Raw genomic sequence first — 26573 nt, forward strand, 5'->3', positions numbered from 1 at the left:
TTTTCTTTCTTATTTTGTTTCTTTCTTGCCAAGGTACTTCTCAGAAGGATGTTAAGTGTATGAACTAAAACACAAGGGATTATAAAAGATACAAACGAAACAAAGTATTCTGAAATACAATTATCCAAATATTATTAGGACATATTTGTGACAGAGCAATGTATGCTCTTGAATACCAATAAGATAACACGATCTAGCAGTGGGTTTAACAACAACTATAATTTCAAAGTAAAGATGAGCAATACTTCAAGACATCTGCAGAAAGGGTAATAGGACTACAAAATGTGTACCTTCTATTAGCGATGGAGTATAGGTTCTAATACTGCTGTGGTTTGTTGCCTACATTCATAATTAAAGAACATGCTGGAAATAAAGATACAATTTTGTATACATTACTAATAAAATTCACAAACCTCCTAGGTTCTGTTTGAAAGTAATAATATGACATTGGTTGACAGTGTTATGACAGTGTTAAGAGAACCCTGACAGTATATGACAGTGTTAAAGAACCCTGACGAAGGGTGCCTGGGTGGCTCAGTCAGTTGAGCGTCCGACTTCCGGTCAGGTCATGATCTCATGGTTCATGGGTTCGAGCCCATCATTGGGCTCTGTGCTGACAGCTCGGAGCCTGCAGCGCCTGCTTCGGATTCTGTGTCTCCCTCTCTCTCTGCCCCTTCCCTGCTCTCTCGCTCTCTCTCTCTCTCTCTCTCTCTCAAAAGTAAACATTAAAAAAAAAAAAGAACCCTGAAGATCTGCTAACCCAAACTTGTTTTCACAAAGAAATGACTGGAAGAATCCACAAAATCAGTTTTCATTTTTTACAGTAGTAATAATTCAAATGGAAATGCAAATCAATACAAATTAATAAAATAGTCTAACAGCACAGGAGTTGTAAAGAATATGGTAAGCTGGAGCACAAAGGCTCTTTCTGAAAGAAATTGTATACGCATGCCAAAAAAAAAGTCTTAAAGTCCAAGTTGGGGCCACCAATTTGTGACCTCTGATAAAATGTGTAAAACCAAAAGACAGTTTTAAATATTTTATATTTTTGAAAGCTAGTAGCAAGTGTTATCTTCTGTCTTTATCACCCACACATATCGCTCTAGGTAAGCAGAAAATATTATCGCTGTTTCACAGGAGGAAAATACATGAAGAACAATCTCTGCCACATATCCAGTTAGAAAACCTAGACATAATAGCCAGTATTCTACTTTCCTCTAGAGAATAAATAATTCCCGAGACCCTGTGTTGGTAAGACATTTTTAGAAAAGAGAAGAGAAAAGAAGAGAAGGGAAGAGATCAAATTTTGTGTAGAGTAGGAGCAAACAGTAAAACTTAACTTGCAAATGAATGCATAAGATAATAAGTCCCTGTGTGCTGAGTTGTCTACTCTGTGCATTGTGCTCAATTCCTGACTGGTATATATTCCTAGCCTTCATAATGATTCTGCAGAGTAGGCCTTGGCATCAATATGAGACACCCAGACTTGTATGAGACAAGAAAAGGAGTTCAATTATGGAAATCCCAAAGTGCTCACTGTCACCATACAGGCAAAACATCATCATAACTGTTCTCTCCCACTCTCACTTCCATATGGGCCTAAGCTAAATCTTCTAAAACCAATGCTAAGACAGAAATAATAATTTAATCAGAATATTACTACCTCAGTTTTGGTAATTAAACATGCCACAAAACCTTTTGGCCTCTGTATCTGTTGACTTTAAGAATGTCAATTTGTACAGTACAGGTTATTTTTACCCAACGGATTTTTAAAATTGAAATTATGAAATCCATACTTTATGGAAGAGAGAAGCAAAAATATGGCAAAACTCAATTTCATATAAAATGTTTTATCATTATTTAGTCTATTGGAAATAAAATTAAAATCGATTTATCTAAGCATCAATATCAAGTAAGTATTAAAATCTTTAATTCTCTTAATGCACTATTGGGAAACTTGATGCTATTTTCACTCTTTTACGGAAACAAATGTATATTGATAACATAGTTAATATATCATGTTGAATTGTCTTCACATTACATAGCTTTTCATTTTTTTTCAATTTTCAAATAGTTAAAATTAATGCTTTATTACATTCTATTGTCATTTAAATTCAAATTTTAATGATATATATTTTATTTGTGTTTGAAACTTCATAAATGAAAGCAGAAAACAAAATAAATTAATATTTACAAAGAAAACCCTGGGAAGTGTTAAATTTAAATGTTTATGTCACTGCAGATAAAAGCCATTTTTCTTTTATCTATACATCTTCTAATTTTCCATGAAAGCTTGTATTACTGTCATAATAAAAATCAAGCTTGTGTTAAAAAAATGTTAGAATTTCTTGCACACTTTCTTATTGTGCCCACAGAAAAATCATAGTTTTTTATTTTCCATAAATGGAAAAAAGTTGTGCAGGACAATGGACCAGGGTGAAAGTAACTGAGATTTCACACAACGTGGTAGAGAAAGGCCTCTGTGACACGGTGACATCTGAGAAGCAACGGAACAAGAAACAGAGTCGTACAGGAAGCAGAGGGTTGGAAGAGGCATCTGGGCGAGAGAACAGAAGTTGTCAGAGAGGACGCATGCTTTCAAATAATATTTATCAGCACGTGTTATGTATGTATGTTATGTTTTTCACTGCTGTGAATGTACCAAACAACCAAAAGACATGATTCCTACCCTCCAGGAATTTTAACTTGAGTCAGGTGAGAAGTGTGAGAAACAGAAAAGAACTACAAAACAATTCAAAGTAATTTCTCTTATTTAAAAAACAGTCCATATCAATTAAAACCCGTCACCTATTCCACTTAATTTAGGGTATTAAAGATAGATTTTATATTTAGATGATACTAAAGCTTGCAATATATTCTCCTATAATTAAAAGCCATTGGCTGTTTGCATTTAAGTCTTTTTTAATGAGTCAGGATTAAGAGTCTATGCTTTGTCCATAGTTTTAATTTTTAAAACTACATTATATTTCCTTCCATGGTAATACAAAAATAGATCCTCTAACCGTAAATTACTTTTGACAAATCTTTCGGCAAACTCTAAAACATCAAAGCAACAAAGATGCAGGAGATTTAGCATTTACAAAATGTTCTTTGGATCTTTTCAGATACTGCCATTATCTCTAAATTTTTAAATGTATTCTTTTAATAAATATTTTGCTGTTTTGCATTATGATGCCATGGCACTCCAGGTAACTTGATACCTATTCCTTTGTGTATGAACAGTTTCAATCATGTGCCAAATTTATTTCTGCTGCAAGTAAAGATCTATCCTTTTATGGACACATCTGTTAGATGGAATGTTTAGTTGATCAAAATGTATCCTGGAGAGCGTAATAGTATAATATTAAAGGGGCATGATGTCAAGCCAGTCCAGAAAAAGACCACATAAATATTAGACTAAAAAAGAACTTTGACTTGGGAGAAAGAAGAGAATAATTATTGGATTACTAAACATTTGTAAACCGATGGAATAAAAAGGTTAATAAACACCTTGTGGGAAATAAGTAGGTTCAATCCAGATCCCTTTCAAGTGGATAACTGATACACTCAGGTGTCCCTCCAACAGGAAATAATTGAAAGCGTATTGACAACTATGGGATAAGCCTTTTGAATAAAATGTCTACAGTGAAAATCTATTAAGTTTCACATATTCATTCAACAAATACTTCAGGCATGAGGCTAGGAAAGACAATTATAAGTAGATTAGACATTATCTCTGCCCTCAAAAGGCCTATAATTTAGTAAGGTTATAATCAAGGAAGAACATTATTATAAGAATGCTCACTTTAGCAGCACACACACTAAAACTGGAATGATAGAGAGAAGATTACTATGGTCCCTGAGCAGGGACGATAGGCAAATTTGTGAACTGTTCACTATTTTAAAAAACTTGGCTCTTAAAAAGTGTTATAGAAATTAATATTAAAGGGCTTTGACATATATATGTGTATATATATATAAAATGCATATATATATATATATACACACACACACACACACACACACATAACATGATGTAGGATGCATTTTATGCTCTTCACAAGAAATCTGTTTTAATATAAATACACAGGTTAAATGTCAAAGAATGGAAATAAATATACCATCCAAACACTAATTAGAAAGGAAAATGTGAGGATGGCTATAATAAATAAGACTCGAAATAATACTTGTTGGTAAGGATGTGGAGAAACTGGAACCTTCATAGATTGTTGGAATGGAAAATGAGGCAGCTACTTTGGAAAACAGTGTAGCAATTTCTCATAAAGTTAAATACAGAGTCACCACATGACCCAGCCATTCGGTTCCTAAGTATATGCCAAACAGAAATGGAAACATTTGTACATGAAATGCACAAGTATATTATTCATGAAGACCAAAAAGTGGAAACAGCCAAAAAGTCCACCAATAGATAAATGGATAAATCAATGTGGCATATCCAAATGGCGTAGGCAGAATAAAGGCCTCCAAATATGACCATGTCCTAATCCCTGGAACCTGTGAGTATGTTTCTTTACCTGGCAAAAGGGGCTTTCCAAAGATGTGTAAGTTAAGGGCTTTGAGACGGGAGGTTACCCTGAAAGATCAAGGTGTCCAGTGTAATCACAAAGCTCCTTAAAACTTGAGGAAGGAGACCGAAGAGTCAGTCACAGTAATTCCATGTGAGAACTCCACCTGCTTTTGTTGGCTTTGAAAATGGAGAGAGAGGGCCATAAAGCAAGGACCAAGGGACCAGGGGACATCTTGTTCCTTGGAACAAACAAGGAAATGAATTCTCCTCAGCTTCCAGACAGGAATGCAGCTTAGCCATCATCTTGATTTTAACAAAGTGAGGCTCATACTGAATTTCTAATCTGTAGAACTGATAGACAATACATTTATGTTGATTCAGGCCACTAAATCTGTTACATCAGCAATAGGAAACAAATATGCTATTCACTGGAATATCACCAAACTATGAAAATAAATGGGCATTGGTACCTGTTACACCATGGATGAAGATTGAAAACACTATGCTAAGTGAAATAAGCCAGTCACAAAGACCACATATTGTATGATTCTACTTATATGAAATGTCCAGAGTAAGCAAATTTATAGAAACAGAAAGTAGACTAGCAGTTGCTTAAAGTGAGCGTGGGGGTCTAGCAAGGACAGGGTTCACTGCTAATAAATAAATACAGGGATTCTTTGGGTAAACAGAGCCTTCTCCAATTAGATTATGGTATTGGCTTCACAACCCTATGTGTGAATGAATATACTAAAAAAAGCACTTTAAATGGATGAGCTGTATGATGTCTGAATTACATTTAATACTGTTTTCAACACAGAAAACAAAATGAACATTGGAGTGACTCTATTTAATATTAAACAAAGTTGACTTCAGAACAAAAACATTACCAGAGACAAAGAAGGACATTTTATAACAATAAATGGGCAGGTTAACAAGAAAACACAGCCATCCCAACTGCTGCATCAACAGAGTTTCAAATTACATGAAGCAAAAACTGATTGAAAAATAAAAGTAGTCAAATCCAGAATTGTAGCTGACGATTTCAAGTCTCCTCTCTACCTGCTAGGTCCGTTTGCTGAAAAGACCCGAAAACAGTGAAACTCCAGTAGAAAAAAAAAAAAAAGCAAAAACAAAAAACAAAAACAAACAAAAACAAAAAACACACACGCCTAGCACTGAGATATTGATTTCAAAATACCATCTCCAATAAAGGGAACCAGGGCTCCTTGAAAAAAATGGCTGATTCTGGGGCTGGGACATGAAAAGTAAAAGACAAACTTACAGTGCCAGACTGCAAGAAAGCATTCAAAGATTCATGGGGACATATCAAAACGACACTGGAGTCAGCTTGAAAAGACTACCACTGGCCTAGTGTGAGATGGTAGAGGCAAAAAAATCATTATAGTGATGAGTTACAACCCACATAACAAAATAGGAATCCATGAGTCCATACTAATAAAAATAAATGTGAGAAAGTATCTCTTTATGAAATACTTATTAATTATAAGCAGTATCTCGTGAGAAAACTAAATGAATAGATAAGAAAGAAAAACTCTTCCTTAGGACAGAATTCCACTAATAAAGAGACACAAAATAAATTAGAAAATCACTATTTGGCAACCACTATAGTAAGCATTTTTCAGGTAAGGACCACAAATAGAGGTTAAAACTGGCAGGCAAGACTCTAAAAGTATCTCTTTATGAAGCACTTATTAATTATAAACAGTGAATTAATAACTTTATAGTAAAGAAAAATGGTAGTTGCCACCTTAGCCAAGTGACGTCAAAGTTAATAAATATCACCAGTAACTGGCCCAACTTGACAACGTCTGCCTACTGGCAGGATGTGCTGAGGACACATCTGTGGTATTTCTGCCAACAATGCATGGCCTGAATCAAATCCTGAGGAAACATCAAACTGTGGGATTTTCAGAAAAATACTCAGCCTGTACTTTTCAAAAACATGATTGATGCAAAAGGCAAAGGAACGAGAAAATGTTGCAGAAAAGGCACATGAAAAAGACAGGAAAACTAAATGCAATGTGTGATCCTGGATTGGATCCTTGACCAGTGATAAATAAATAAATAAAAGCACGCTTTGACATTAAGGGCATTAATGAGACAATAAAATTTGAATAAGCACTACAGACTGAAATATTGTGTTAATATTGTCCTAGTATTAATTTCTAGATTTTCATAACTATCTGTGATTATGTAAGAAAATGTCTCTGTTTTGGGAGCACCAGGGTGACTCAGGCGGTTAAGTGTCTGACTCTTGATTTCAGCTCAAGTCATGATTTCACGGTCATGAAATCTAGGCTAGCAAGAGGCTCCACACTGGGCATGGAGCCTGCTTAAGATTCTCTCTCCCTCTCCCTTTGCCCCTCCCCCTCACCCATGTGCATGCTCTCTCTCTCCAAATGAATGTTACTATTTTTAAGAAACACATGCTGGGGGCACCTGGATGGCTCAGTCAGTTAAGCCCCTGACTTCAGCTTGGGTCATGATCTCGAGGTCTGTGGGTTCAAGCCCTGTGTCGGGCTCTGTGCTGACAGCTCAGAGCCCGGAGCCTGCTTTGGATTCTGTGTCTCCCTCTCTCTCTGCCCCTCCCCCACTCACGCTTGCTCTCTTTCTCTCAAAAATAAACATCAAAAAAAAAAAAAGACATGCTAAAGTATATACAGATTATAAAAGCTGTGGACAGGGTGCTGAAGAAGTGTATGAGAGGGACAACTAAACAAGCTTGGGACACGATGGAGAAGTTCCCACAGGAACAGCTAACTTAACGGCTTTACTTTTCTATCACTATTGTAACAAATTACCACAAACTTGATGGCCCCAAACAACCTAAATTTATTATCTTAAGTTTTGGAGATCAGAAGTCCAAAATGGGACTAAAATCAAGATGATATAAGGGCTGTGTTCCTTCTGGGGGCTTAGGGCAGAGTCCATATCCTTGTGTTTCTAATCCCTAGGGATCAGTCACTTTCATTGGCACTTGGCTCCAGACTTCCATCTTCAAAGTCAGCAATGGCTGGTTGACTCTTTCTCAAGTTGAATCACACTGACACTAACTCATCTTTTGTCTCCCGCTTTCAATTTTAAGGATGATGATTACTTTGAGCCCATCTTGAGATCAGATGGTTACAATCTGAGTTCCATTTAGAATCTCAATTTCCCATTTGCCATGTAACAATCGAGTTGTAGGTTCCAGGGATTAAGGTGTGGACATCTTTTGTTGGCCATTATTCTGCCCATCACAAAAAGCCTAGTTTTCCTTCAGTAGCAGGTATGATACTGTTACTTATTACAAAAAACATGAGTAATATTGGCTTAGCAGTTAAGGAATGTATATGGTTTATGTAACTGTAAGTGCAAAAGAAGGAGCTGGACTTTCGATAGGCTTGATAATTTCAAATGACTGGTTTCTGCCAATCTCTTTACTCTGCTGTTTTCAGCACTGATGTCACCCCTCTCATGATCCCAACATGGTAGTTAATAGATCTCATAGATACAAAATCATTCCTTCATATCAGTAGTAGAGAGGGTGTTTTTGTCCCAGAAACTTGAGCACACATCCAAAGGTTCACTTTGGTTGGATCAGATTAGAATTCACTGCACCTTTCACTGCACCAATTCTGTGGCCAGAGGAATGGGAAATGGTAATTGGCTTAGGCTTGGTCCCAGGTCCCAGAGATAGAATCAGTTTCCCCAGAACAAACAGGATCCCAAATGGAAAATTCTTGAGAAGAGAATAAGGAGGAAAGGACTGAGGGGGATAGCCAACAACTGTCCATCCTATCTTCACATACCAATCTCATATCCAGGATTATAATCTTTTATTAATTGAATTATGAATAACCTAGAATATTTTAGAAGTGCTGAATTTCACCCAATCACATCAAGTAAAGCAACGCAAATTAAAGGAAATATATGGACACTGGTGTCATATTGTTACTGAACTGCAATCAGGCACCGTCGTCTGCTCCGCTCTAACGCTAGCTCAGTCTTCTATATTAATGAGGAAACAAGAAGTCTCCAGTTGGTTCTTGAATGCAACAAGGGGACAGATGGACAATTTTGCTTAACATAAACATATTTCTGCCTTATTTTCCACAGCAAATATTTTGTCTGAATTGAATTTTAAAAAAAATTTTTAATGTTTATTTATCTTTGAGAGAGAAAGAGAGAGCAGAGAGAGAGGGAGACACAGAATCTGAAGCAGGCTCCAGGCTCTGAGCTGTCAGCTCAGAGCCTGACGCGGGGCTCAAACTCATGAACTATGAGATCATGACCTGAGCCGAAGTTGGAAGCTTAACCGACTGAGCCACCCAGGCCCCCCAGTCTGAAGTGAATTTTTAACTTCAATTTTAAATCCTGAAAATTTTTGTTACTTTTTCTTTTACATTTTTTATTTCTGTGATTCCCACAGGCTTCATTCCCTTATGACATTTGTTTACAGCAATGTTTCCACTTGCATGATTTGCCAGCACAGATACTTGTTGACTTATTTATTCAAGTCTTAATTTCTTAAACCACTTAAAAATTATTGAGGTACGACTGACATACACTATTATATTAGTTTCAGGTGTAAAACATGGTGATTTGACATCTGTATACATTACAAAATGGTCACCACAAGTCTAGTTACCATATGGCAGTTTACAAAGTTAATACAATGTCAATGACCATGTTCCCCATGCTGTACATTACTTTCCCATGACTTACTTATTCTATAACTAGAAATTTATATTTCTTAATCCCCTTCAGCCATTTTGTTTCCCATTATTCCCGCAGCCACGGATGTGTTTGTTTTTTGTGTCCATGACTCTGGGTTTTGTTTTGTTTTGTTTGTTTAGATTACACACATAAGTGCGATATGTGTGATAGATGTGATAAAATGTCTTTGTTTGACTTACTTCATTTAGCATAATATTCTCCAGGTTCATCCATGTTGTCACAAATGGCAAAATTTCATTAGTTTTTATGGCTGAGCAATATTCCATTGTATGAATATAACATCTCTTCACTATCTGTTTATCCATCAATGGACAATTAGGTTGTTTACACCTTTTGGCTACTGTGAATCTATTTACTTTGAAGAATCCTCAGGTAATTGATCCGTCCACACTGTTCAGGTTTTACAGTTGATTTTGGTGACAGAGATAGGAGGGCGTATCCTCACTCCATATTATCCACAACCAGAAACCGATGAGAAGTTTCATTTTAAAATCCAAGAAAGTGACTCATTAGGAATATAATAGAAATTGTACTTTGGTGTTTGACTTGAAAGGTGGCATCCAGTCAAATGTGTCTCCCACTTGTACCACCAGCTAGAGCCTCTTTATTTAAATTAAAATATTTCCACCTATAGACATCCTGTTTGAAGATGCAGACAATCTTGGAAAGAGTAATACAAAAATTTTAATACAATTTTAGTCGTTGATATCTTAAAATGACTTAAGTTTATGGGTTCTTTCTTCTTTACAATCAGTTAAAAAGTAAGGTACTGAGAGGCTTATGAATAAATAGCAACTCAAGATACAAAAACTCCTGTCCTCTCCCTCTACTTACTACCTCCCATTATCCTTGAATAACATTGATTAACTTTATTTTATTTGAGATACTTACATATTACCACAAGAATCTTTGTGAAAAGGATATTTCTATCAATGGGAGTACCTTAATTCCAATCACCATGTTAGGGAACCCAGAGCAACTTTTAGATTCCTTTTAGGATTTATTTAAATTAGGCACAAAAAATAATTGTAAGCCAGAAATTTTCCACAGATGTTCCCTGATCATTCTGAATTGGAGATTACATTCATAGGACTGTGGAATTGACCATCCCAGTAAATGCAGTCTAGTTACTAGGGAGTAGTCAATCCAGTTACCTTAGACTTAAGTAGTTTAAATTAAGCCTCTCCTGATGTGGGGAAGGTTTCAATTGCTAATAGGATAATTGCACCTGATTTCAAAGTACAGACTGTAGTTTTCTTTTTTTAAGAACTCATTTTTGGAAATAGAGCAGTTCCCTCAGTGGAAGGATGATTAAAAAAAAAAAAAAAAACAAAAACACCACCACCACAACTGACTTTTCCCTCAGCTTCAAATTTACTGCCACATCTCATACTGAAATAATAATAAGCAGACCTGTCTTTTTCCTTCTTTAACTTTTGTGTGTTCCCATACTGTCTTACTGTATTATGATTATATTAGCAATTAGAAAAGGAGGAATTAGCGCCACTTCTACTTATTACCATCAACCTATTAATTTACATTGGAAACTCCCTCTACGCTTTGACATTCTGTGCTATTCTGTGTTGAGTCATCTGAGATTTGAGAGAGAACTCTATCAAATTAATTCTGAAAGAAGGAAGCTTTTGCCCTTCCCATTTCTTCAGGTGAGACCTACTAACAGGTGTTCTTTTATGTTATACACGTACCTCCGTTTTCCACTTTGGGGTGTGGAGGGACGCATGACTTATCTGCTTTGTATGATGCAAATGGAAGTGAGCATTTGGAAAAATGGTCTCACGGATTGCTTTGTACTTACTTTCTTAACCTTTCAAATTTTAATAGAAAGTAACCTTTTCCTCAATTTATGTTTAATTAAATCTCTCCCACTCTTCAAAGAAAACCATTTTTTTGTTTCCATAAGGTAAACTTGAGGTTGCTATTGAACACTTCTCCTCTATCAATAGCTCTTTAATATTCTTGTCTCATTCAGCAAATATGACAGATAAAGTTGCATTTATTGCAAGAATGCTTATTAATTCTGTGTTTATAGTGAAAATGACTATGTCTCAAAAAACAGCATTTTAGGGGCACCAGGGTGGCTCAGCTGGTTAAGCATCCCGCTCGATTTCGACTCGGGTCATGACCTCAGCCTTCATGGGATCAAGCCCTGTGTCAGCTCTGCACTAACAGCATGGAGCCTGCTTGGGAGTTTCTCTCTCTCTCTCTCTCTCTCTCTCTCTCTCTCTGGCCCTCCCCAGTTTATGCACTCGTGCACATACTTTCTCTCTCTCTCACAAAATAGTAAAACAAAACAAAAGATATAATACTGTAAATTTAATTTATTTTCAGGTTAAAAGTTTATATTTATTTAGATTTCATGTGGATATATACACTAGACTGTAGTTTAAGAGGGATAAGAGTAGTTTCACAGCTGTAACTTTTAAAAATGTGATACATTCATTTTCAACAGCATCTGCAATTTGGGTAAAAGACTGCAATGCAGGAAACCAAAGTTATTTGCTACGCTGGTTGTAACACTCCAGCTCTTTAAGGAATCACGATCTGCCTCTTATTTCAGATGTGTATCATTACAAAACTTGCACAACACACCTGCTTCTGCTCAGAAAATATTTTGATGATCTACAATTTTATTGGTGCTAAAATGTTAGAATATTTTTACTGCAATAAATACAATTATCTAATGGTATTCCTTCTAAAGAACAAAGCAGGTATCTAAATGTTCTTATGATTTGGGGCTAACAATACAAACCGAGCTACCATATCACATTTGTGATAACTATTCTTTAGTCCTCAGTAATTATTTCATGCCCTCCGCCAAACTCTATGCTTTCATACTAACTTGTAATTAAAAATAATTAAGAAAATTTTAGGTATCTTTTGCTCTGCATGGAAACAAATCTACCATATCAATTAGGTCATATGAAATGACTGATTCATTCAACAAATATTAACTGAGCTCCTACTGTGTCTCAAACTCTGTCCTAGGTGATTAAAATGTACCCATGAACAGTTCAAACAAATATCACTGCCCTTTTGAGGGTTATACTTTAACATGGGAATTAAATCCATGAGAAATATAATCAATAAGCAAATTACCTAGGGTAAAAGATGATGAGTACTATATATAAAAGAAAAAAAAAAAGCAGAATGAGAGGACCAGGAGTTTGCAGTGGGGTGGGAGCAAATGTTTTGGGATAAAATAGATGGTCAGGATGGATGATTCAGGACAGACTTGAGGATGGTGACGAAGTTAGCCTTGTAGATTCTGGGGAAGAGCATTCCAGTCACAGAGATCGTTGAGAAAAAGCTAAGGAATAGCAGAGGAGGACAGGAGACAGCATTTTATTTAAGGACAAGCAAGGGAGAGAAACTGCAGATGCTTTGGGGGGTTCAAATGAGGAGGAGGGGGCTTGAATGCTGTGCATAAGTTGCAAACTCCCCTCATTTCAAGAGTCTTAGGACTACACGACTTTCAAAACCTCAGCTTTTAAAAAGTTCTCCATCGATCTTTGGTAATCAAATATTATAACTGATTACTTAGATCATGCTACATTATGGTTTAGCTTATTAAACAAAATAAAATTGGGTAAGACTTCATCATTAAAAATAATGAATCAAATACGTTCTGTCCCAGGGCGCCTGGGTGGCTCAGTTGGTTAAGTGACTGACTTTGGCTCAGGTCATGATCTCACAGTCTGTGGGTTCGAGCCCCACGTCAGGCTCTGTGCTGACAGCTCAAAGTCTGAATCCTGCTTCGGATTCTGTGCCTCCCTCTCTCTCCCCTCTCCTACTTGTGCTCTGTCTCTGTCTCTGTCTCTCTCTCAAAAATAAATAAACATTAAAAAATAAGAAAAAATACGTTCTGTCCCTAGTTTTGTGTGGGTGTGGGGGTTGGGGGGAAGACCTCTGTCTGCAACAATCCTCCCATTTTGATTCCAACACCTTATTCTGACAGGTTGCTGCCCTGGATGAGAAGGCTCTGAGGGTAAATCAATGTCTTTTGAGTTTTATAATTGAGAAGATGTTACCAAAAGTTGGATCCTAACATTAGCAATCATCATAGAAACAAACAGTACATCAGATGCCTTCCTCTCATTTCCACTGAAAAGAAAGGGAGGAAATCAGGAAAGAAGGAAGGTAGAGGGAAGAGTGTGGTGAGAATCCTATATGATAGTTGAACAAACCGGATATAAAACACAATATGGTCTAAAATTTTGACAGGTTTTGCGCACCATCTCAACACGGAAATCAGATCTGCTGGGGAAAAAAAACATGAAATAAGCCACTGTAAAAACACATTTGCATCTCCCACAGTACAATTAAATGGTCACAGTGTACTGGAAACTATGCAGACATTAAGATGAAATGCCTCTGGCAATATTCAGGCAACAGAGGGAAGTTTAATTGGTGATACATTTAAAAAGCGTAACACACCGAGCCTACCTGGTTCAAAGTAAAACCTTTTGTTTTCCAGTGCAGAAATGACCCAATCAGCTATTTGTTTCTTACCATAAATGTCAATATACTTCATAAAAAGCCAAGCTTACCCAGGTTAGTATAGTATAATTTGGGAGTTTAATAATTGTTAGTTCTCTTCATCAGGCCTAGGAAGAAATCTACTGACTTGATTTTAAAATTTTTATAAACCTCCAGATTGCAAGCAGGGGTTCTATTATTTGAAAAGCATCAACATGGGGCACCTGGGTGGCTCAGTCGGTTAAGCGGCCGACTTCGGCTCAGGTCATGATCTCACGGTCCGTGAGTTCGGGCCCCGCGTCGGGCTCTGTGCTGACAGCTCAGAGCCTGGAGCCTGTTTCAGATTCTGTGTCTCCCTCTCTCTCTGCCCCTCCCCTGTTCATGCTCTGTCTCTCTCTGTCTCAAAAATAAATAAAATAAAATGTTAAAAAAAAAAGCATCAACAAACTTGAATATACTTTGAATAATCTCAAGTTTGAAGTCCAACAGTGGGAACCTTTATTAAATTCCTTCATTAGTAATTTAGAAATAGGCATCAAGTTAAAATCAACTATTCTTGTTGAGTGTAATAAAACCACAAAACTAATCTGATGATAACAGTTGAGGTTCTCTCTTATAAAAATAAGGTATTTTATTGTATCTATATCATCTGTTTACGCATTTTTAAACCAAAGAGAAAATCAGTTAAATATTAACTAAGCTTCAACTTTGCTTTGGTCTCCAACATAATATTTAATTCTCAAGCAGTTAACTCCAAACCATGACAAGCTCGAAAAATTAGTAATTCTTATTACATATTATGACAATTTTAAAAAATTGCAATAAATATTATCCTTCCAAGACACAGTAATTACAGGTTGACCAGACTGATTGCTAAGAATGTGATTCTCACCTCTATGACAGCAATGGGAAGTGTGTGCATAAATTAATATGGTTGTTTTACCGACTATTCTCAGTTTAATAATGGGGATAATTCTCTTCCTTTGAGCATCTACAATAAAGCACTGAACTTCTTTTATAGTAAACCCTGTGGTCCATAAAACCTTGTTATGAAAAGATGGTGTCAAATCCAAAAAAAAACACAATCAATAGAGTTTGCCTCTCTACATTGGCAATTATCTAGAGTTGGCATTTCTGTAATTTCCCTACACTCTTGGTCTCAACCAAATGAAATATGTTTTTCTTTAGAAGTTCAATATAAATCATAAATAGAATCCACTAACAAGAAAAAGTATTCCAAGTAACTGACAACTATTATCTTCCCAGAGTAGAAATGAAGAAATGTTTGCCAAAACAACTGATGTCACTCCCCCCCCTTTTTTTTTAAATCATAGAACCATGGTGTTTATAGTATTCTCTATTCCGTGATACTGATGTACCTCTGCAAATTTCACTATGAATCACATGCATTTAATAGGGATAGTGAAAAAATACAAAAGATATTTGTAGCCTTGAAATATCTGCAGAAAAGAGATATCTAGTGACATACAGCGCAGAAGTTAATACTTTCTCTTATCACTTTCTTTTCAACACAGATGTTTGCATATAGAAGAATGTGTGTGTGTGTGTGTGTGTGTGTGTGTGTGTGTGTGTGTGAGTGTGTGTTGACAAAACAAATGTTTTGTGGAGCTTGCAATATAAGGGAGATGAAGAAAATGAAAAAAGAGAACCTAATGGTAAGAAAAGAAAAGAAGGAAGTGTGATGCAGGCAGATATTAAATCTCGAGTCTACTAAAAATACAGTACAGAAGACTCAACTTTTGGAAATAAAACAACTTCTGGAACATTAAGAAGCCTAACATTTAATAAATGACTACCTTAATGCCCGCAATACAATCAGACATCCATTCCCTTCTCTGGAGACAGATGCTGCTCCCAACATATCTAGTTTATTTTATCCTAAAATTCTCAGCTCTTCCAGCACTTTACTCTTCCTTTTATAGTTGTTCGTTCCAGATTCTTCACGGGTATCGCTTTCAGCGAATCTAATGAGATATTTTTGGGCATCTAACAGAGGTAGTCAATATAATCTTCTTAATCTTTGCACTCTCCATTTGAAATTTATGGCTAAAGAACATTATCTCAATACTTCATCCTACCCATAGTTCTCAAAGACTGGGGGAGTGAAGTCACAAAGGCAATGCCTCAATGTTTCAGCTTTTCCCTCTGAGTGTATAAAAGCATCAGTGGGCTATGCGGTCCTCTTCTGACTCATGATACCTAATTCCTTAGCCACATGAGTAGCTTACACCAGATATTATTAATAAAGGACCAAGTTTATATACATTTCAGTTAAGGTGTATATATAAAGGTATGTAGGAATATTTGCATACTAATGGTAGGGGTTTACAGACCATGCAGAGTTTATCACTGAAGTCCCAAGTCATCCATGTCCTTCAGGTTATGAACTCTGTGAGAAATCCTTAGGAGCACTTACTGCCTACTTCCGGTCCCATCAATCACGCACAGACCAGGAGCAGAGGCAGCTGTGCTGAGAGTTGCTTTTCACTTGTGTCTACAAGGAGATGAATTATGACTCCAGCACCTCCAAGAAATGGGACAGTGTTTTTGTTCAATAAGGTTTACCTTCCAGAAGTCAGTGGATAATATTTTCTCAGTGTTTTTTGTGTATGAGAACTTACACTTGGCATTTTGGGGAGAGGTCAAAAATAAAAATAAAAATAAAAATAGAAACTCAGAGGTTTACTTTTCTAGGAACAAGCTCAAAGTATAATTGAGCACCAAAAATTCCTGTACTTCACACAAGTGAATAGTGTCTTTATAGAGTGATGTGTAATAGAAAAGATTTGCACCTTTTAAATTGGGTTTATCATTGGAAACATGTTTTCCTAAGCAAATAATCACCATTGAATTAGGAATTCCAAGGGGGAACCAAATACACATGGCACTCACCTTAAACAGACTCTTATTTTAAAATGCTGTGGTTTGTAGGGTGCCTGGGTGGCTCAGTCAGTTAAGCGTCTGACTCTCGGTTTTAGCTCAGATCATGATATCACAGTTTGTTGAGTTCGAGCCCCGCGTCGGGCTCTATGCTAACAGCACAGAGGGCTTGGGATTCTCTCTCTCCCTCTCTCCCTGCCCTTCCCCTGCTTGCTTGTGCTCTCTCTCTAAATAAACTAAAACAAAAATTTTTTTAATACAAATAAAATGCTATATCTGCAAAGCATGTTCTTTTGCTAATATGTTTCCTATATATAAACCTTTTTCTTTTCTTGCTACATTTGGTTGAATTGTTCTCCTCAGCTAGTTATAAAACACTACAATGCTTATGACAAAGTTGACACTTACCTACTGACTGAAGAGTTGATGGCATGAAGCATACTTTATATCCAAAATTTAAAACTACCCACCATGGACTGGCCCAAGTAGTCTTGAAAGTCAAAACCAGACTGGTGTGATGGGAAGAACACTGAATCTGGAGTTCAAAGATGAGGTCTGCGTCCTGCCTACCAGTGACTACAGCTGTATGACCACAGGCAACTAACTTAACCTATCTGGGACTATTTCTCATTTTAAATTGCCTATAATTATACCTGCCCTATATAATGCACAAAGATATTTTGGAGCTCAAATTAAAGGATGAGCTAGATCTCCTGTCCCAGATATGAGGGAAAGAAAGAGAAGAATAACAAGTATAAGAGAGCAGATAAGGTAAGTTAGAAATCTTTTCCAAATGACTACTTTTATGTTGGCTAGAGACTACCAATGGAGGAAATGAAGGCCAGAGAATATTAAAAGGGGTCATCAAGGAAACATAATTAAAAATTTGTATCCTCTTTAACAAACTAATTTTGTTTCTTATATCTCCATTTTCTGATCTGCTTGATTGAGGGGAAAATGTGCTGCCTCTAAGATGTTATAGTTCTAGAATATAATTCTGCCCATTTTAAATAGTATAACTAATTTCACCATATGCATGAGAAAGAATTTTAGCATATGATATGTAATCAGTTCACATTCTTGTACATTTCCTCTCTAGGAGTTTTGATCACTTTCAACACTCCCCACCCCGACCAAGGTGATGACAATAGAGATACTGTCACCACATTAACAGATGTTGTACAGTGTGGACATTACTGAGCTAAATTCTTTGTATAGTTTTTGTTATCAAGATTCAGTAGTAACCTTGACTTTGGTATTTTTATTATTGAAGACTTGTATATGAAAAATGAGGCTTGCCCTCAAGTATCAGAACCTAGATTTTAATTTATATGTGAACCCATGTCTTTCTGACCACAAAGCCCACATTTATTACTAAAAGCTACACAGTTTCTCATTGTATAAGATAATAGGCATTACAAAATAAAGTCAGGGAAGATAAAATCCATGCTCCTTAGAAGTTTACTATCTTGATGAGGAAATCAGATGAATACACAAATTATAAAACAAAAAAAAGGCTAAAAGTAAAGTAATATACGCTATTTTCATCCAGCTTTATTGAGATATAATTGACATACATTGTTTAAGTTTAAGGTGTAAAACTGTGATGATTTGATACATTTATTTTACTGCACAATGTTTACAATAAAGTTAGCTAATACATCCTTTCCTTCACGTAATTACCATTTTGTTGCTGTTATGGGGAAAGCACCAAAGCTCCACTCTCATTACAACTTTCAAGTATGCAATACCATAGTATTACCTACAGTCACCATGCTGTGCATTAGATCCCTGAAACACAATCATCTCAAAACCCCAAGTTTATATCCTCAGACCAGCATCTCCTCATTCCCCTCACCTCCACCCCCTGCAACCACCATTTTACTCACTGATTCTATGAGTTCAATGTTTTTATATTCCACATAAAAGTAAGATCTTACAATATTTTCCTTTCTATGTTTTAATTAACTCATTTAGCCTCAAGGTACATCAATGTTGATGCAAATGTCAGGATTTCCTTTTTTATGGCTGAATAATATTATATTATATATACAATGAATATATATATACATTATATATAATATTCTATTACATATACTTACGTATTACATGATACATATGTGTTGTAATATAATGTTATATAATGAATCATGTTATATTATAATTTTGTATTATGTATTTTATACATTTTCTATTTTGTAATATAAGTATATGTAAATTAATACTTAATTTTATATCATATAAATACATCCATATAATTTATGTTACATTTTATATTATATTATATACCATTTATATATTTTATATTAATTATAGATAGGTATATATTCATTATATGTTACATATATAGGCTACATTTTAAGAGCTAATATTTAATGATTAATGATTTTTTTTGTTTGCTTTTAAGTGTATTTACTCATTTTGAGAGAGAGAGAGTGAGCGCGTGCACAAGTAGGGGAGGGGCAGAAAGAAGGAGAGACAGAATCCCAAGCAGGCTCCATGCCATCAGTGCAGAACCCAATGTGGGGCTGGAACTCCATGAACTGAGAGATCACGACCTGAGCCAAGATCAAGAGTCTGAAACTTAACCCACTGCACCACCCAGGTGCCCCTAATGATTATTTATACGATGCCTATAATAGGCATTCAACATTTCCCAACAATCTTATGAGATCTGTGTAACTGCCATAACGATTTTACTGATGAGGAGGCTGAGGTGTCAGAAAGGTTATATAATTTGTCCTAAGTCGTAGTCCTTTATCTTTATTCCCTACCTTTAGGGAATATACACCCAGTTTGGAGATATACACCCAGGCACTAAGACTCGGGGGACAGGACACCTGGGTGACTCAGCCAGTTAAGTGCCTGACCCTTGATTTCACCTCAGGTCATGATCTCACAGTGGTGAGATTGAGCCCCGGGTTGGGGTCCATGCTGGGCTTGGAGCTGGTTTAACATTCTCTCATTCTCTTTCTCTCTCTTCCCCTCCCCCACATGTGTGCGTGCATGCTCTCCCTCTCTCTCTCTCTCCCTCTCTCTCTTTTCAAAAAAATAAGAAAAGCCTGGGGGCCTCTTGACAACTAATAAGAGTAGCACAAAATGCAAAGAAGAATAGAGAGTGTGAGCTAATGAATGTTCATTTACGGAGGCAGAAACATAAAAAGATTCATGATACATAAATATTTTTATATTTGCATTGTAACATTATGATATAATAAGAAACATATTTTGGTGTTAATTGCCAGTCCTGGCAAGAGCTCCTAACACTTTTGTAAAGTGTTCTTAAGCGATACAGGTGCTAAGAGCATCTTTTGTTATGATATTTGATCTTTGACCCCATTTGACCCAGAGCTCTGAAATCCCTTGGAATTTCCTTGGTGATAGCAGCACCTGTTGTTCTAATGAGGCAACTGTTGGTGGCTCCTGGATAGCTTCATCAGGGTAATTGGTCACCAGAAAGTCTAAGCCATAATCAGAAGACTGAAACTTTCAGTTTCATCCTCATGCTCGGGAGAGGAAGTGGGGCTGGAAGTTATAGTTAATTATCAATCATGCTTACGTGATGAAACCTCCATAAAAACCCTGAGCTCAGGAGATCACATAGCTTTCACGATGGTGAATACATCCATGTTCTGGGATGGTGATGCCCCCCTCACCCCAGCTGCCTGGGGATAGAGGCTCCTATGCTTGGGACCCTTCCAGAACTCACTGCATGTACCTCTTCGTCTGGCTGTTTGTTTGTGTCCTTTAAAATATCCTTTGTAATAAATCAGCCATAATAAGTGACTTTCCTAGGGTTCTGTAGACTTCTGTAGCAAATTATCAAATATGAGGAGGGTATTGTGGGAACCTTCCATTTGTAGCCAAGTCAGACAGAAGTTGTGGGTGATCTGGGGATCCACCACTTAGAAGTGGCATCTTAAGCAGGGGAGGGGGACAGTCTTGTGGTACTGAGCCCTTCACCTGTGGGGTCTGCCTTAACTATAGGCAATGCCAGAATTGCTAGGTGTGAAAAACCCATGCATCTGTGGTCAGAAATGTCAACAGTTTGCAGGTAAAGGGGAAAGAGTGAGCTTTTCCTACAGGTGCATACACATGTATACTAATATGCCTCTATGTGTATACATAACTTGAGATTTTGACTTCTTATGTCGTTATCTATCCAAAATTCCTGAAGAGATGTCCAAGAAATCGATTGCTTTTGTCTGCCAAAATCTAAGTCTGGATTTTGGAGCAAGTAAATAGGAAATGAGTTAGACAACATGACTGTCACATGAAACCACTGCTCAGAGTGCCTGATCCTCCCACAAATACCAAATCACTGTCCAGACCTCCAGGCACTGCCACTTTATATAGGCATCATCAGGGCTATGATCTCTACCTCAACTTGAGGATTGAAGGTGAATGTCAACCAAGAAAGGAGAGGGAGCTGGTCCTAATCTGGAAGAATGTCAAGACCAAGTTTCAGATGTTAAAATATTCAGTCATGCTATATTAAATTGAAGTTTCTGAAGCTCTACAAAAATGATCAAAATAAAAGAAAACTCGGAGAAGGACAGAGGGGGTGTGAACATGAACGTGAGCACTCACAGTGGCTGTGAGCACCAGACTGCAGTGTTATAGTTAGCACTTTTTAACATTAGAAATAAAGTTAGGTCCAGTTGAGTCCCAGAATATGCACATATAACATGAGCAAATTAAACCTGAAGAAGTCAGCAAAAAGAAGGAACCATTCCTTTATATTTGCCACCTGCACCCACCACTTTCAACCACCTCCCCCAGGTAAATCTCAGCCCCCAATAATGCACATCAGTGAAGAGAAACAAAATGAGCTAGTGTTATGACTCTTAAACCTCTAACAATCCTGGTCCAAGTCACTGTGAGCTATATAATGCTCACTTTCTAACTTAATCCTCAAAAAGACCACAACTCCTTTGTATGTATCTTCATATTCTCCATGATTCCAAAACTTCCATGTTAATACATCAATACTATGTATAAAAATTAAGTAGACTGCCTTACAGTGCTACGTCTGGATATGAGATCTAATACTTTCATTAGTTATATAATTTCCATGTATGCTGAACGTATCTAAGCAACAGTGGGGTGGTTGAACTAAAATAAATTAAGGATCCTTCCAAGCCTGTTTTTTTTGTGATGCTAATACAGAATATATGTATATACCCACACATACCTAAGAGAGGTTATTTTACTCTCCATTTATTTACAGTCTAATAGAAATGGAGTTTTACAGAAACAGATTGCATGTGTAGGGCATTTTATTTTTCCAAACTCCATTAACATGTGGTTTCCTTTTATTCTTACTGTAGGAGGCAAATAATACAGGTATTACATGAGTTCTCCCTTAGAGACTTTTTCTTGTTCAGAAATGAGAGAAATGCCCATGTGTGCTAAATCCAATTTTCATATTCCTCTTTGAGAATATTCTGCCATTCTTATCTATGCTACTATCAGCAACCTTCGGATCTCAGTCACCTCTCTGTGATACATTAATCAAAGACAAAAAAAAGAAGAAGACACTCACAGGAGAGAAGACATGAAGATGGAACACTGGGTGAAGTTAGAACAACAACAACAAACACTGGAAGTTTAATTCTGTGTCTGTACCCACAAGGCATAAAGTGAAATGATCAGACATTGGCCCTCTCCATGTGAGAGGTTAACCAAACTCAGTGCAATCCTGTGTCAAGGTGACCTTGACAAGATGGCAATACTTGGGGTCCAATCCAACCTTTCTTAACTGTTACATTCCTCAGTGGTTCAAGAAAGAAGATAATTAATAACTGCTAAGTACCTGAATGCCCTACACTGATTACCCCCATCAACACCAGCCAAGCCTCAATAAGTTCAGTAGTAATCTGTGCTTAAGAAACCTCTCCCTACAATCAAAAAAACTAAATGCCAACCGACAGAATGGGAAAAGATATTTGCAAATGACATATCAAACAAAGGGCTAGTATCTAAAAATCTATACAGAACTCACCAAACTCCACACCTGAAAAATAAATAATCAACTGAAAAAATGGGCAGAAGACATGAATAGACACTTCTCCAAAGAAGACATCCAGATGGCCAAAAGGCACATGAAAAGATGCTCAACGTCACTCCTCATCAGGGAAATACAAATCAAAACTACACTGAGATATCACCTCACACCAGTCAGAGTGGCTAAAATGAACAAATCAAGAGACTATAGATGCTGGAGAGGATGTGGAGAAACAGGAGCCCTGTTGCACTGTTGGTGGGAATGCAAACTGGTGCAGCTGCTCCGGAAAACAGTGTGGAGGTTCCTCAAAAAATTAAAACTAGATCTACCCTATGACCCAGCAATAGCACTGCTCGGAATTTACCCAAGGGATACAGGAGTAGTGATGCATGGGGACACTTGTACCCAAATTTTTATGGCAGCACTCTCAACAAGAGCCAAACTATGGAAAGAGCCTAAATGTCCATCAACTGATGAATGGATAAAAAAAATTGTGGCTTATATACACAATGGAATACTACTTGGCAATGAGAAAGAATGAAATATGGCCTTTTGTAGCAACGTGGATGGAACTGGAGAGTGTTATGCTGAGTTAATTAAGTCATACAGAGAAAGACAGATACCATATGTTTTCACTCTTATGTGGATCCTGAGAAATTTAACAAAAGACCATGGGGGAGGGGAAGGGGGAAAACAAAATAACAGAGAGGGAGGGAGCCAAACCATAAGAGACTCTTAAAAACTGAAGGTTGATAGGGGTGGGAGGGAGAGGAAACTGGGTGATGGGCATTGAGGAGGGCACCTGTTGGGATGAGCACTGGGTGTTGTATGGAAACCAATTTGACAGTAAATTTCATATTAAAATAAGTAAGTAAATAAATAAGAAAAAAAAAGAAACCTCTCCCTTATATCTCATAGTTTTTGTTAAGACAATTTGACATAATGGCTGGGAAGGTATTACTGTAAGTTACAGAGCATTCTATTACCCATTTTCAAAACTTGGGGAGTTGATTTGGTTACTGATACTAATACTGAGATCCAAATAATATTCATGTTTGCACTTCTGTTCATGCATGTGTTGCAAACTATCCCCTGGCTTTCAAAAGAAAAAAAAAATGGACTGAGCAGACTAGTTACCCCTCAGTCACCTATTTTAACAAACCTGTCCTTTTAGGAATTCCAAGTGTTATATTTGAATTGTGGATTTGAGCAATACTGATTTCAAAAGCATTGATGAAAAGCAGTTCATGTTTTTTAATGAATTCAGTGGATTCAATGAATTGAATTGATTAATTTCAATGAATTATACCTTTTTCCTTTTCATAGACTTGGGCTTGCTTCCGAGAAATAACCTGAGGTTCATTTCTAATTTGTGTCTAAATTACCGGTATATATGTTAATAAAAGAGACTATGAATATTAGCTTTTAAATATGTATATGAATACTCCTCATGGCAATTAGCAAAAAAAGAGCTAATTTTAAATGAATTAATCTTGAATAAACTAGATTCACAAAAAAAGTTTTATTATAAAGTAATTGGTTTCTACCAGAATCAAGGATCAAAGTTTTCTGATCACTCCAAAACTTTACAGTCCTATCTTTAATGTGCTCCAATTAAAAACAGTCTTTCGTTCCTAGAAGACTAAAGGAATGTGGTGTCAATGTTCTTCGGAGTATATCACCTGTCTTAATGATAATAAGACCCTTTGGAATTCTTGTCAAAAATTTTAATTATAAAACTCCTTCCTTAATGGCACTATATTTAATTTAAATTTCCATTTAGTAAATGCATCAATAGACTTATGTCCATGAATTGTTATCTGATATAGATCTATTTAACTAGAAATCAAAAGATTATTTCTTTGTTTTGTTTTTGTTGTTGTTGTTTTTTGGTTTTGTTTTTTGTTTTGTTTTGTTTTTTGAGAGAGAGAGAGAAAGAGAGAGAGAGAGAGACCCAGCGCGAGCAGGGAGGGGCAGAGAGAGAGAGGGAGACACAGAATCCGAAGCAGGCTCCAGACCCTGAGCTGTCAGCACAGAGCCTGACTTAGGGCTCGAACCACAAGATCATGACCTGAGTAGAAGGTGGACGCTTAACAGAATGATCCACCCAGATGCCCCTAAAAGATTATTTCTAAAATAAAAAAATAATCTTCTTTAAATGATCATATTAAAATTTAAAAAAATGATTGTGCCTTATTTTTTGCCATAAGCTAGAGACTCAAGTCTATTTTCTCTCTTTCTCTATTCCTTGTATTTACCATCATTCCCACTTCCTTCAAAACACCAGCAGCCTGCTTCCCTCGGGTAAGCACTTCCACTGATAAGTCCCATATCAACATATCCATGTGATCCTGAATGTGATGTGTTACTGACACTTGGAAATGCATGATGGTGACATTCCTCCTGGGATTCAAACTGGAAGTAGACATGCATACAAGGTCAACTGTGATGTAAACATCAAAATGTATTCCTAGATCCCATCCCCTTAACTGACCCCATACCTGAACTAAGAATCACTTGCTATATAATATGAATGGACATAAACTGGGAGTTAGGAACATATTTTTACAACTTATTTACTGTGTGGCCATGGATAAGTCACTTAGCCTTCCCTACCTCTATTTGTCTATCTACTGTTTGATGCTCCTTCTTTCTTAATATCTCACAGTCCTTATTTCCAATATTCTAATGTTCAAATATCCTGATTTTTCCAGGGAAATTAACAAGTACTTTGGATAATTCTGATGCAGGTAGTACACTAGGTTTTCATTTTTAATTAATTTATAAATATTTTATTAATTTAATTAATTTATAAATTTCTAATTGCCTGTTCTTAGCTTCTTATAATTGGAATAACTTACATATAACTTGGAGGTGGCGGGGGGGTCTGGCTTCTTGCTCTCAGTGTAATGCTTTTTGTATCAGTCCTTGATACAGGTAGATTGTGCTGTTCAATCTTCCATTTGATTAATTACATTTAAAGTCTGTTTCTTATAAACAGCACATAGTTGAATCTTGCCTTTGTATCCAGCCAGAGAATCTCTGATATACATTTTTTTGACACTTTACTTTATTAAGTCAGGTACACACGTTCATTGCAAATAAAATTAGCATATTAGATAAACATCAAAGTAAATGGTATTCCCAAATGCAGTAATAGTAACTTAAGTCAAAGGGTTACTGTGATAGTTAAACAAGTGAACACAAGCATTAGTCAGTTATAATGCCTGGCCTAGAGCAAGCAAGCGCATATGTGAGTGTTAGCCATGATCCTTATCAGATACTTTGGTATATACCCTTTCAAATTCTCCTCCACCTGTTCCTCCCTCAGTATTTACTTACCCAGTAAATGTCATCATTTCAATAGTTTTTCACTTAATAGTTATTCATTTTCAATAGTTAATCAGACCTCCCTCATTCCTTCCCCTACCTCATGCAGAATCCAATATATTAGATAAACCTGGTGGACAATCTATGATTTTTAATTAGAGTGTTACCTCAAAATGCTTTTGAACCCAACAACAACAACAACAACAACAACAACAACAACAACAACAACAACAGATGAGGTCCCTGTAATCTAATTCTGATAAATGTATGAAAATATACCAAGACCACATCCACTGGCCTGTATACCATCCACCTTTTCTGACCACACTGACATATCAAATTAGTATTCTTGCCCATCAGGTGGTTACAAAGACAGCAGTAAAATGTTCATAAAAACAGGTGTTGGTTTTTGCATTATGGTGTCAAAGCTTCTTTATGAAGTACAGGAACATAAAATCTTCAAAACATTTTTTAAAAAAGAGAAGAAATAGAAAGCATTTGTAAAACTGCAAAGTTTGTAAGCCAAATGAATAGATACAGTTGTCAAACTAAACTCCAAGGATTTTGTTT

General features: G+C 36.5%; 1 non-coding gene across 1 annotated transcript; it reads left to right on the top strand.

Annotated features, from left to right (window-relative positions):
• The first annotated feature begins 3797 nt into the window (after positions 1–3797).
• On the top strand, positions 3798–3904 carry LOC113594672 (U6 spliceosomal RNA). Its single transcript, XR_003415095.1, has one exon. It is a non-coding gene; the product is annotated as a U6 spliceosomal RNA (small nuclear RNA).
• The last annotated feature ends 22669 nt before the right edge of the window (positions 3905–26573 follow it).

This window comes from Acinonyx jubatus, chromosome A2 (genome assembly GCF_027475565.1).
Source record: "Acinonyx jubatus isolate Ajub_Pintada_27869175 chromosome A2, VMU_Ajub_asm_v1.0, whole genome shotgun sequence".
NCBI lineage: Eukaryota > Metazoa > Chordata > Mammalia > Carnivora > Felidae > Acinonyx > Acinonyx jubatus.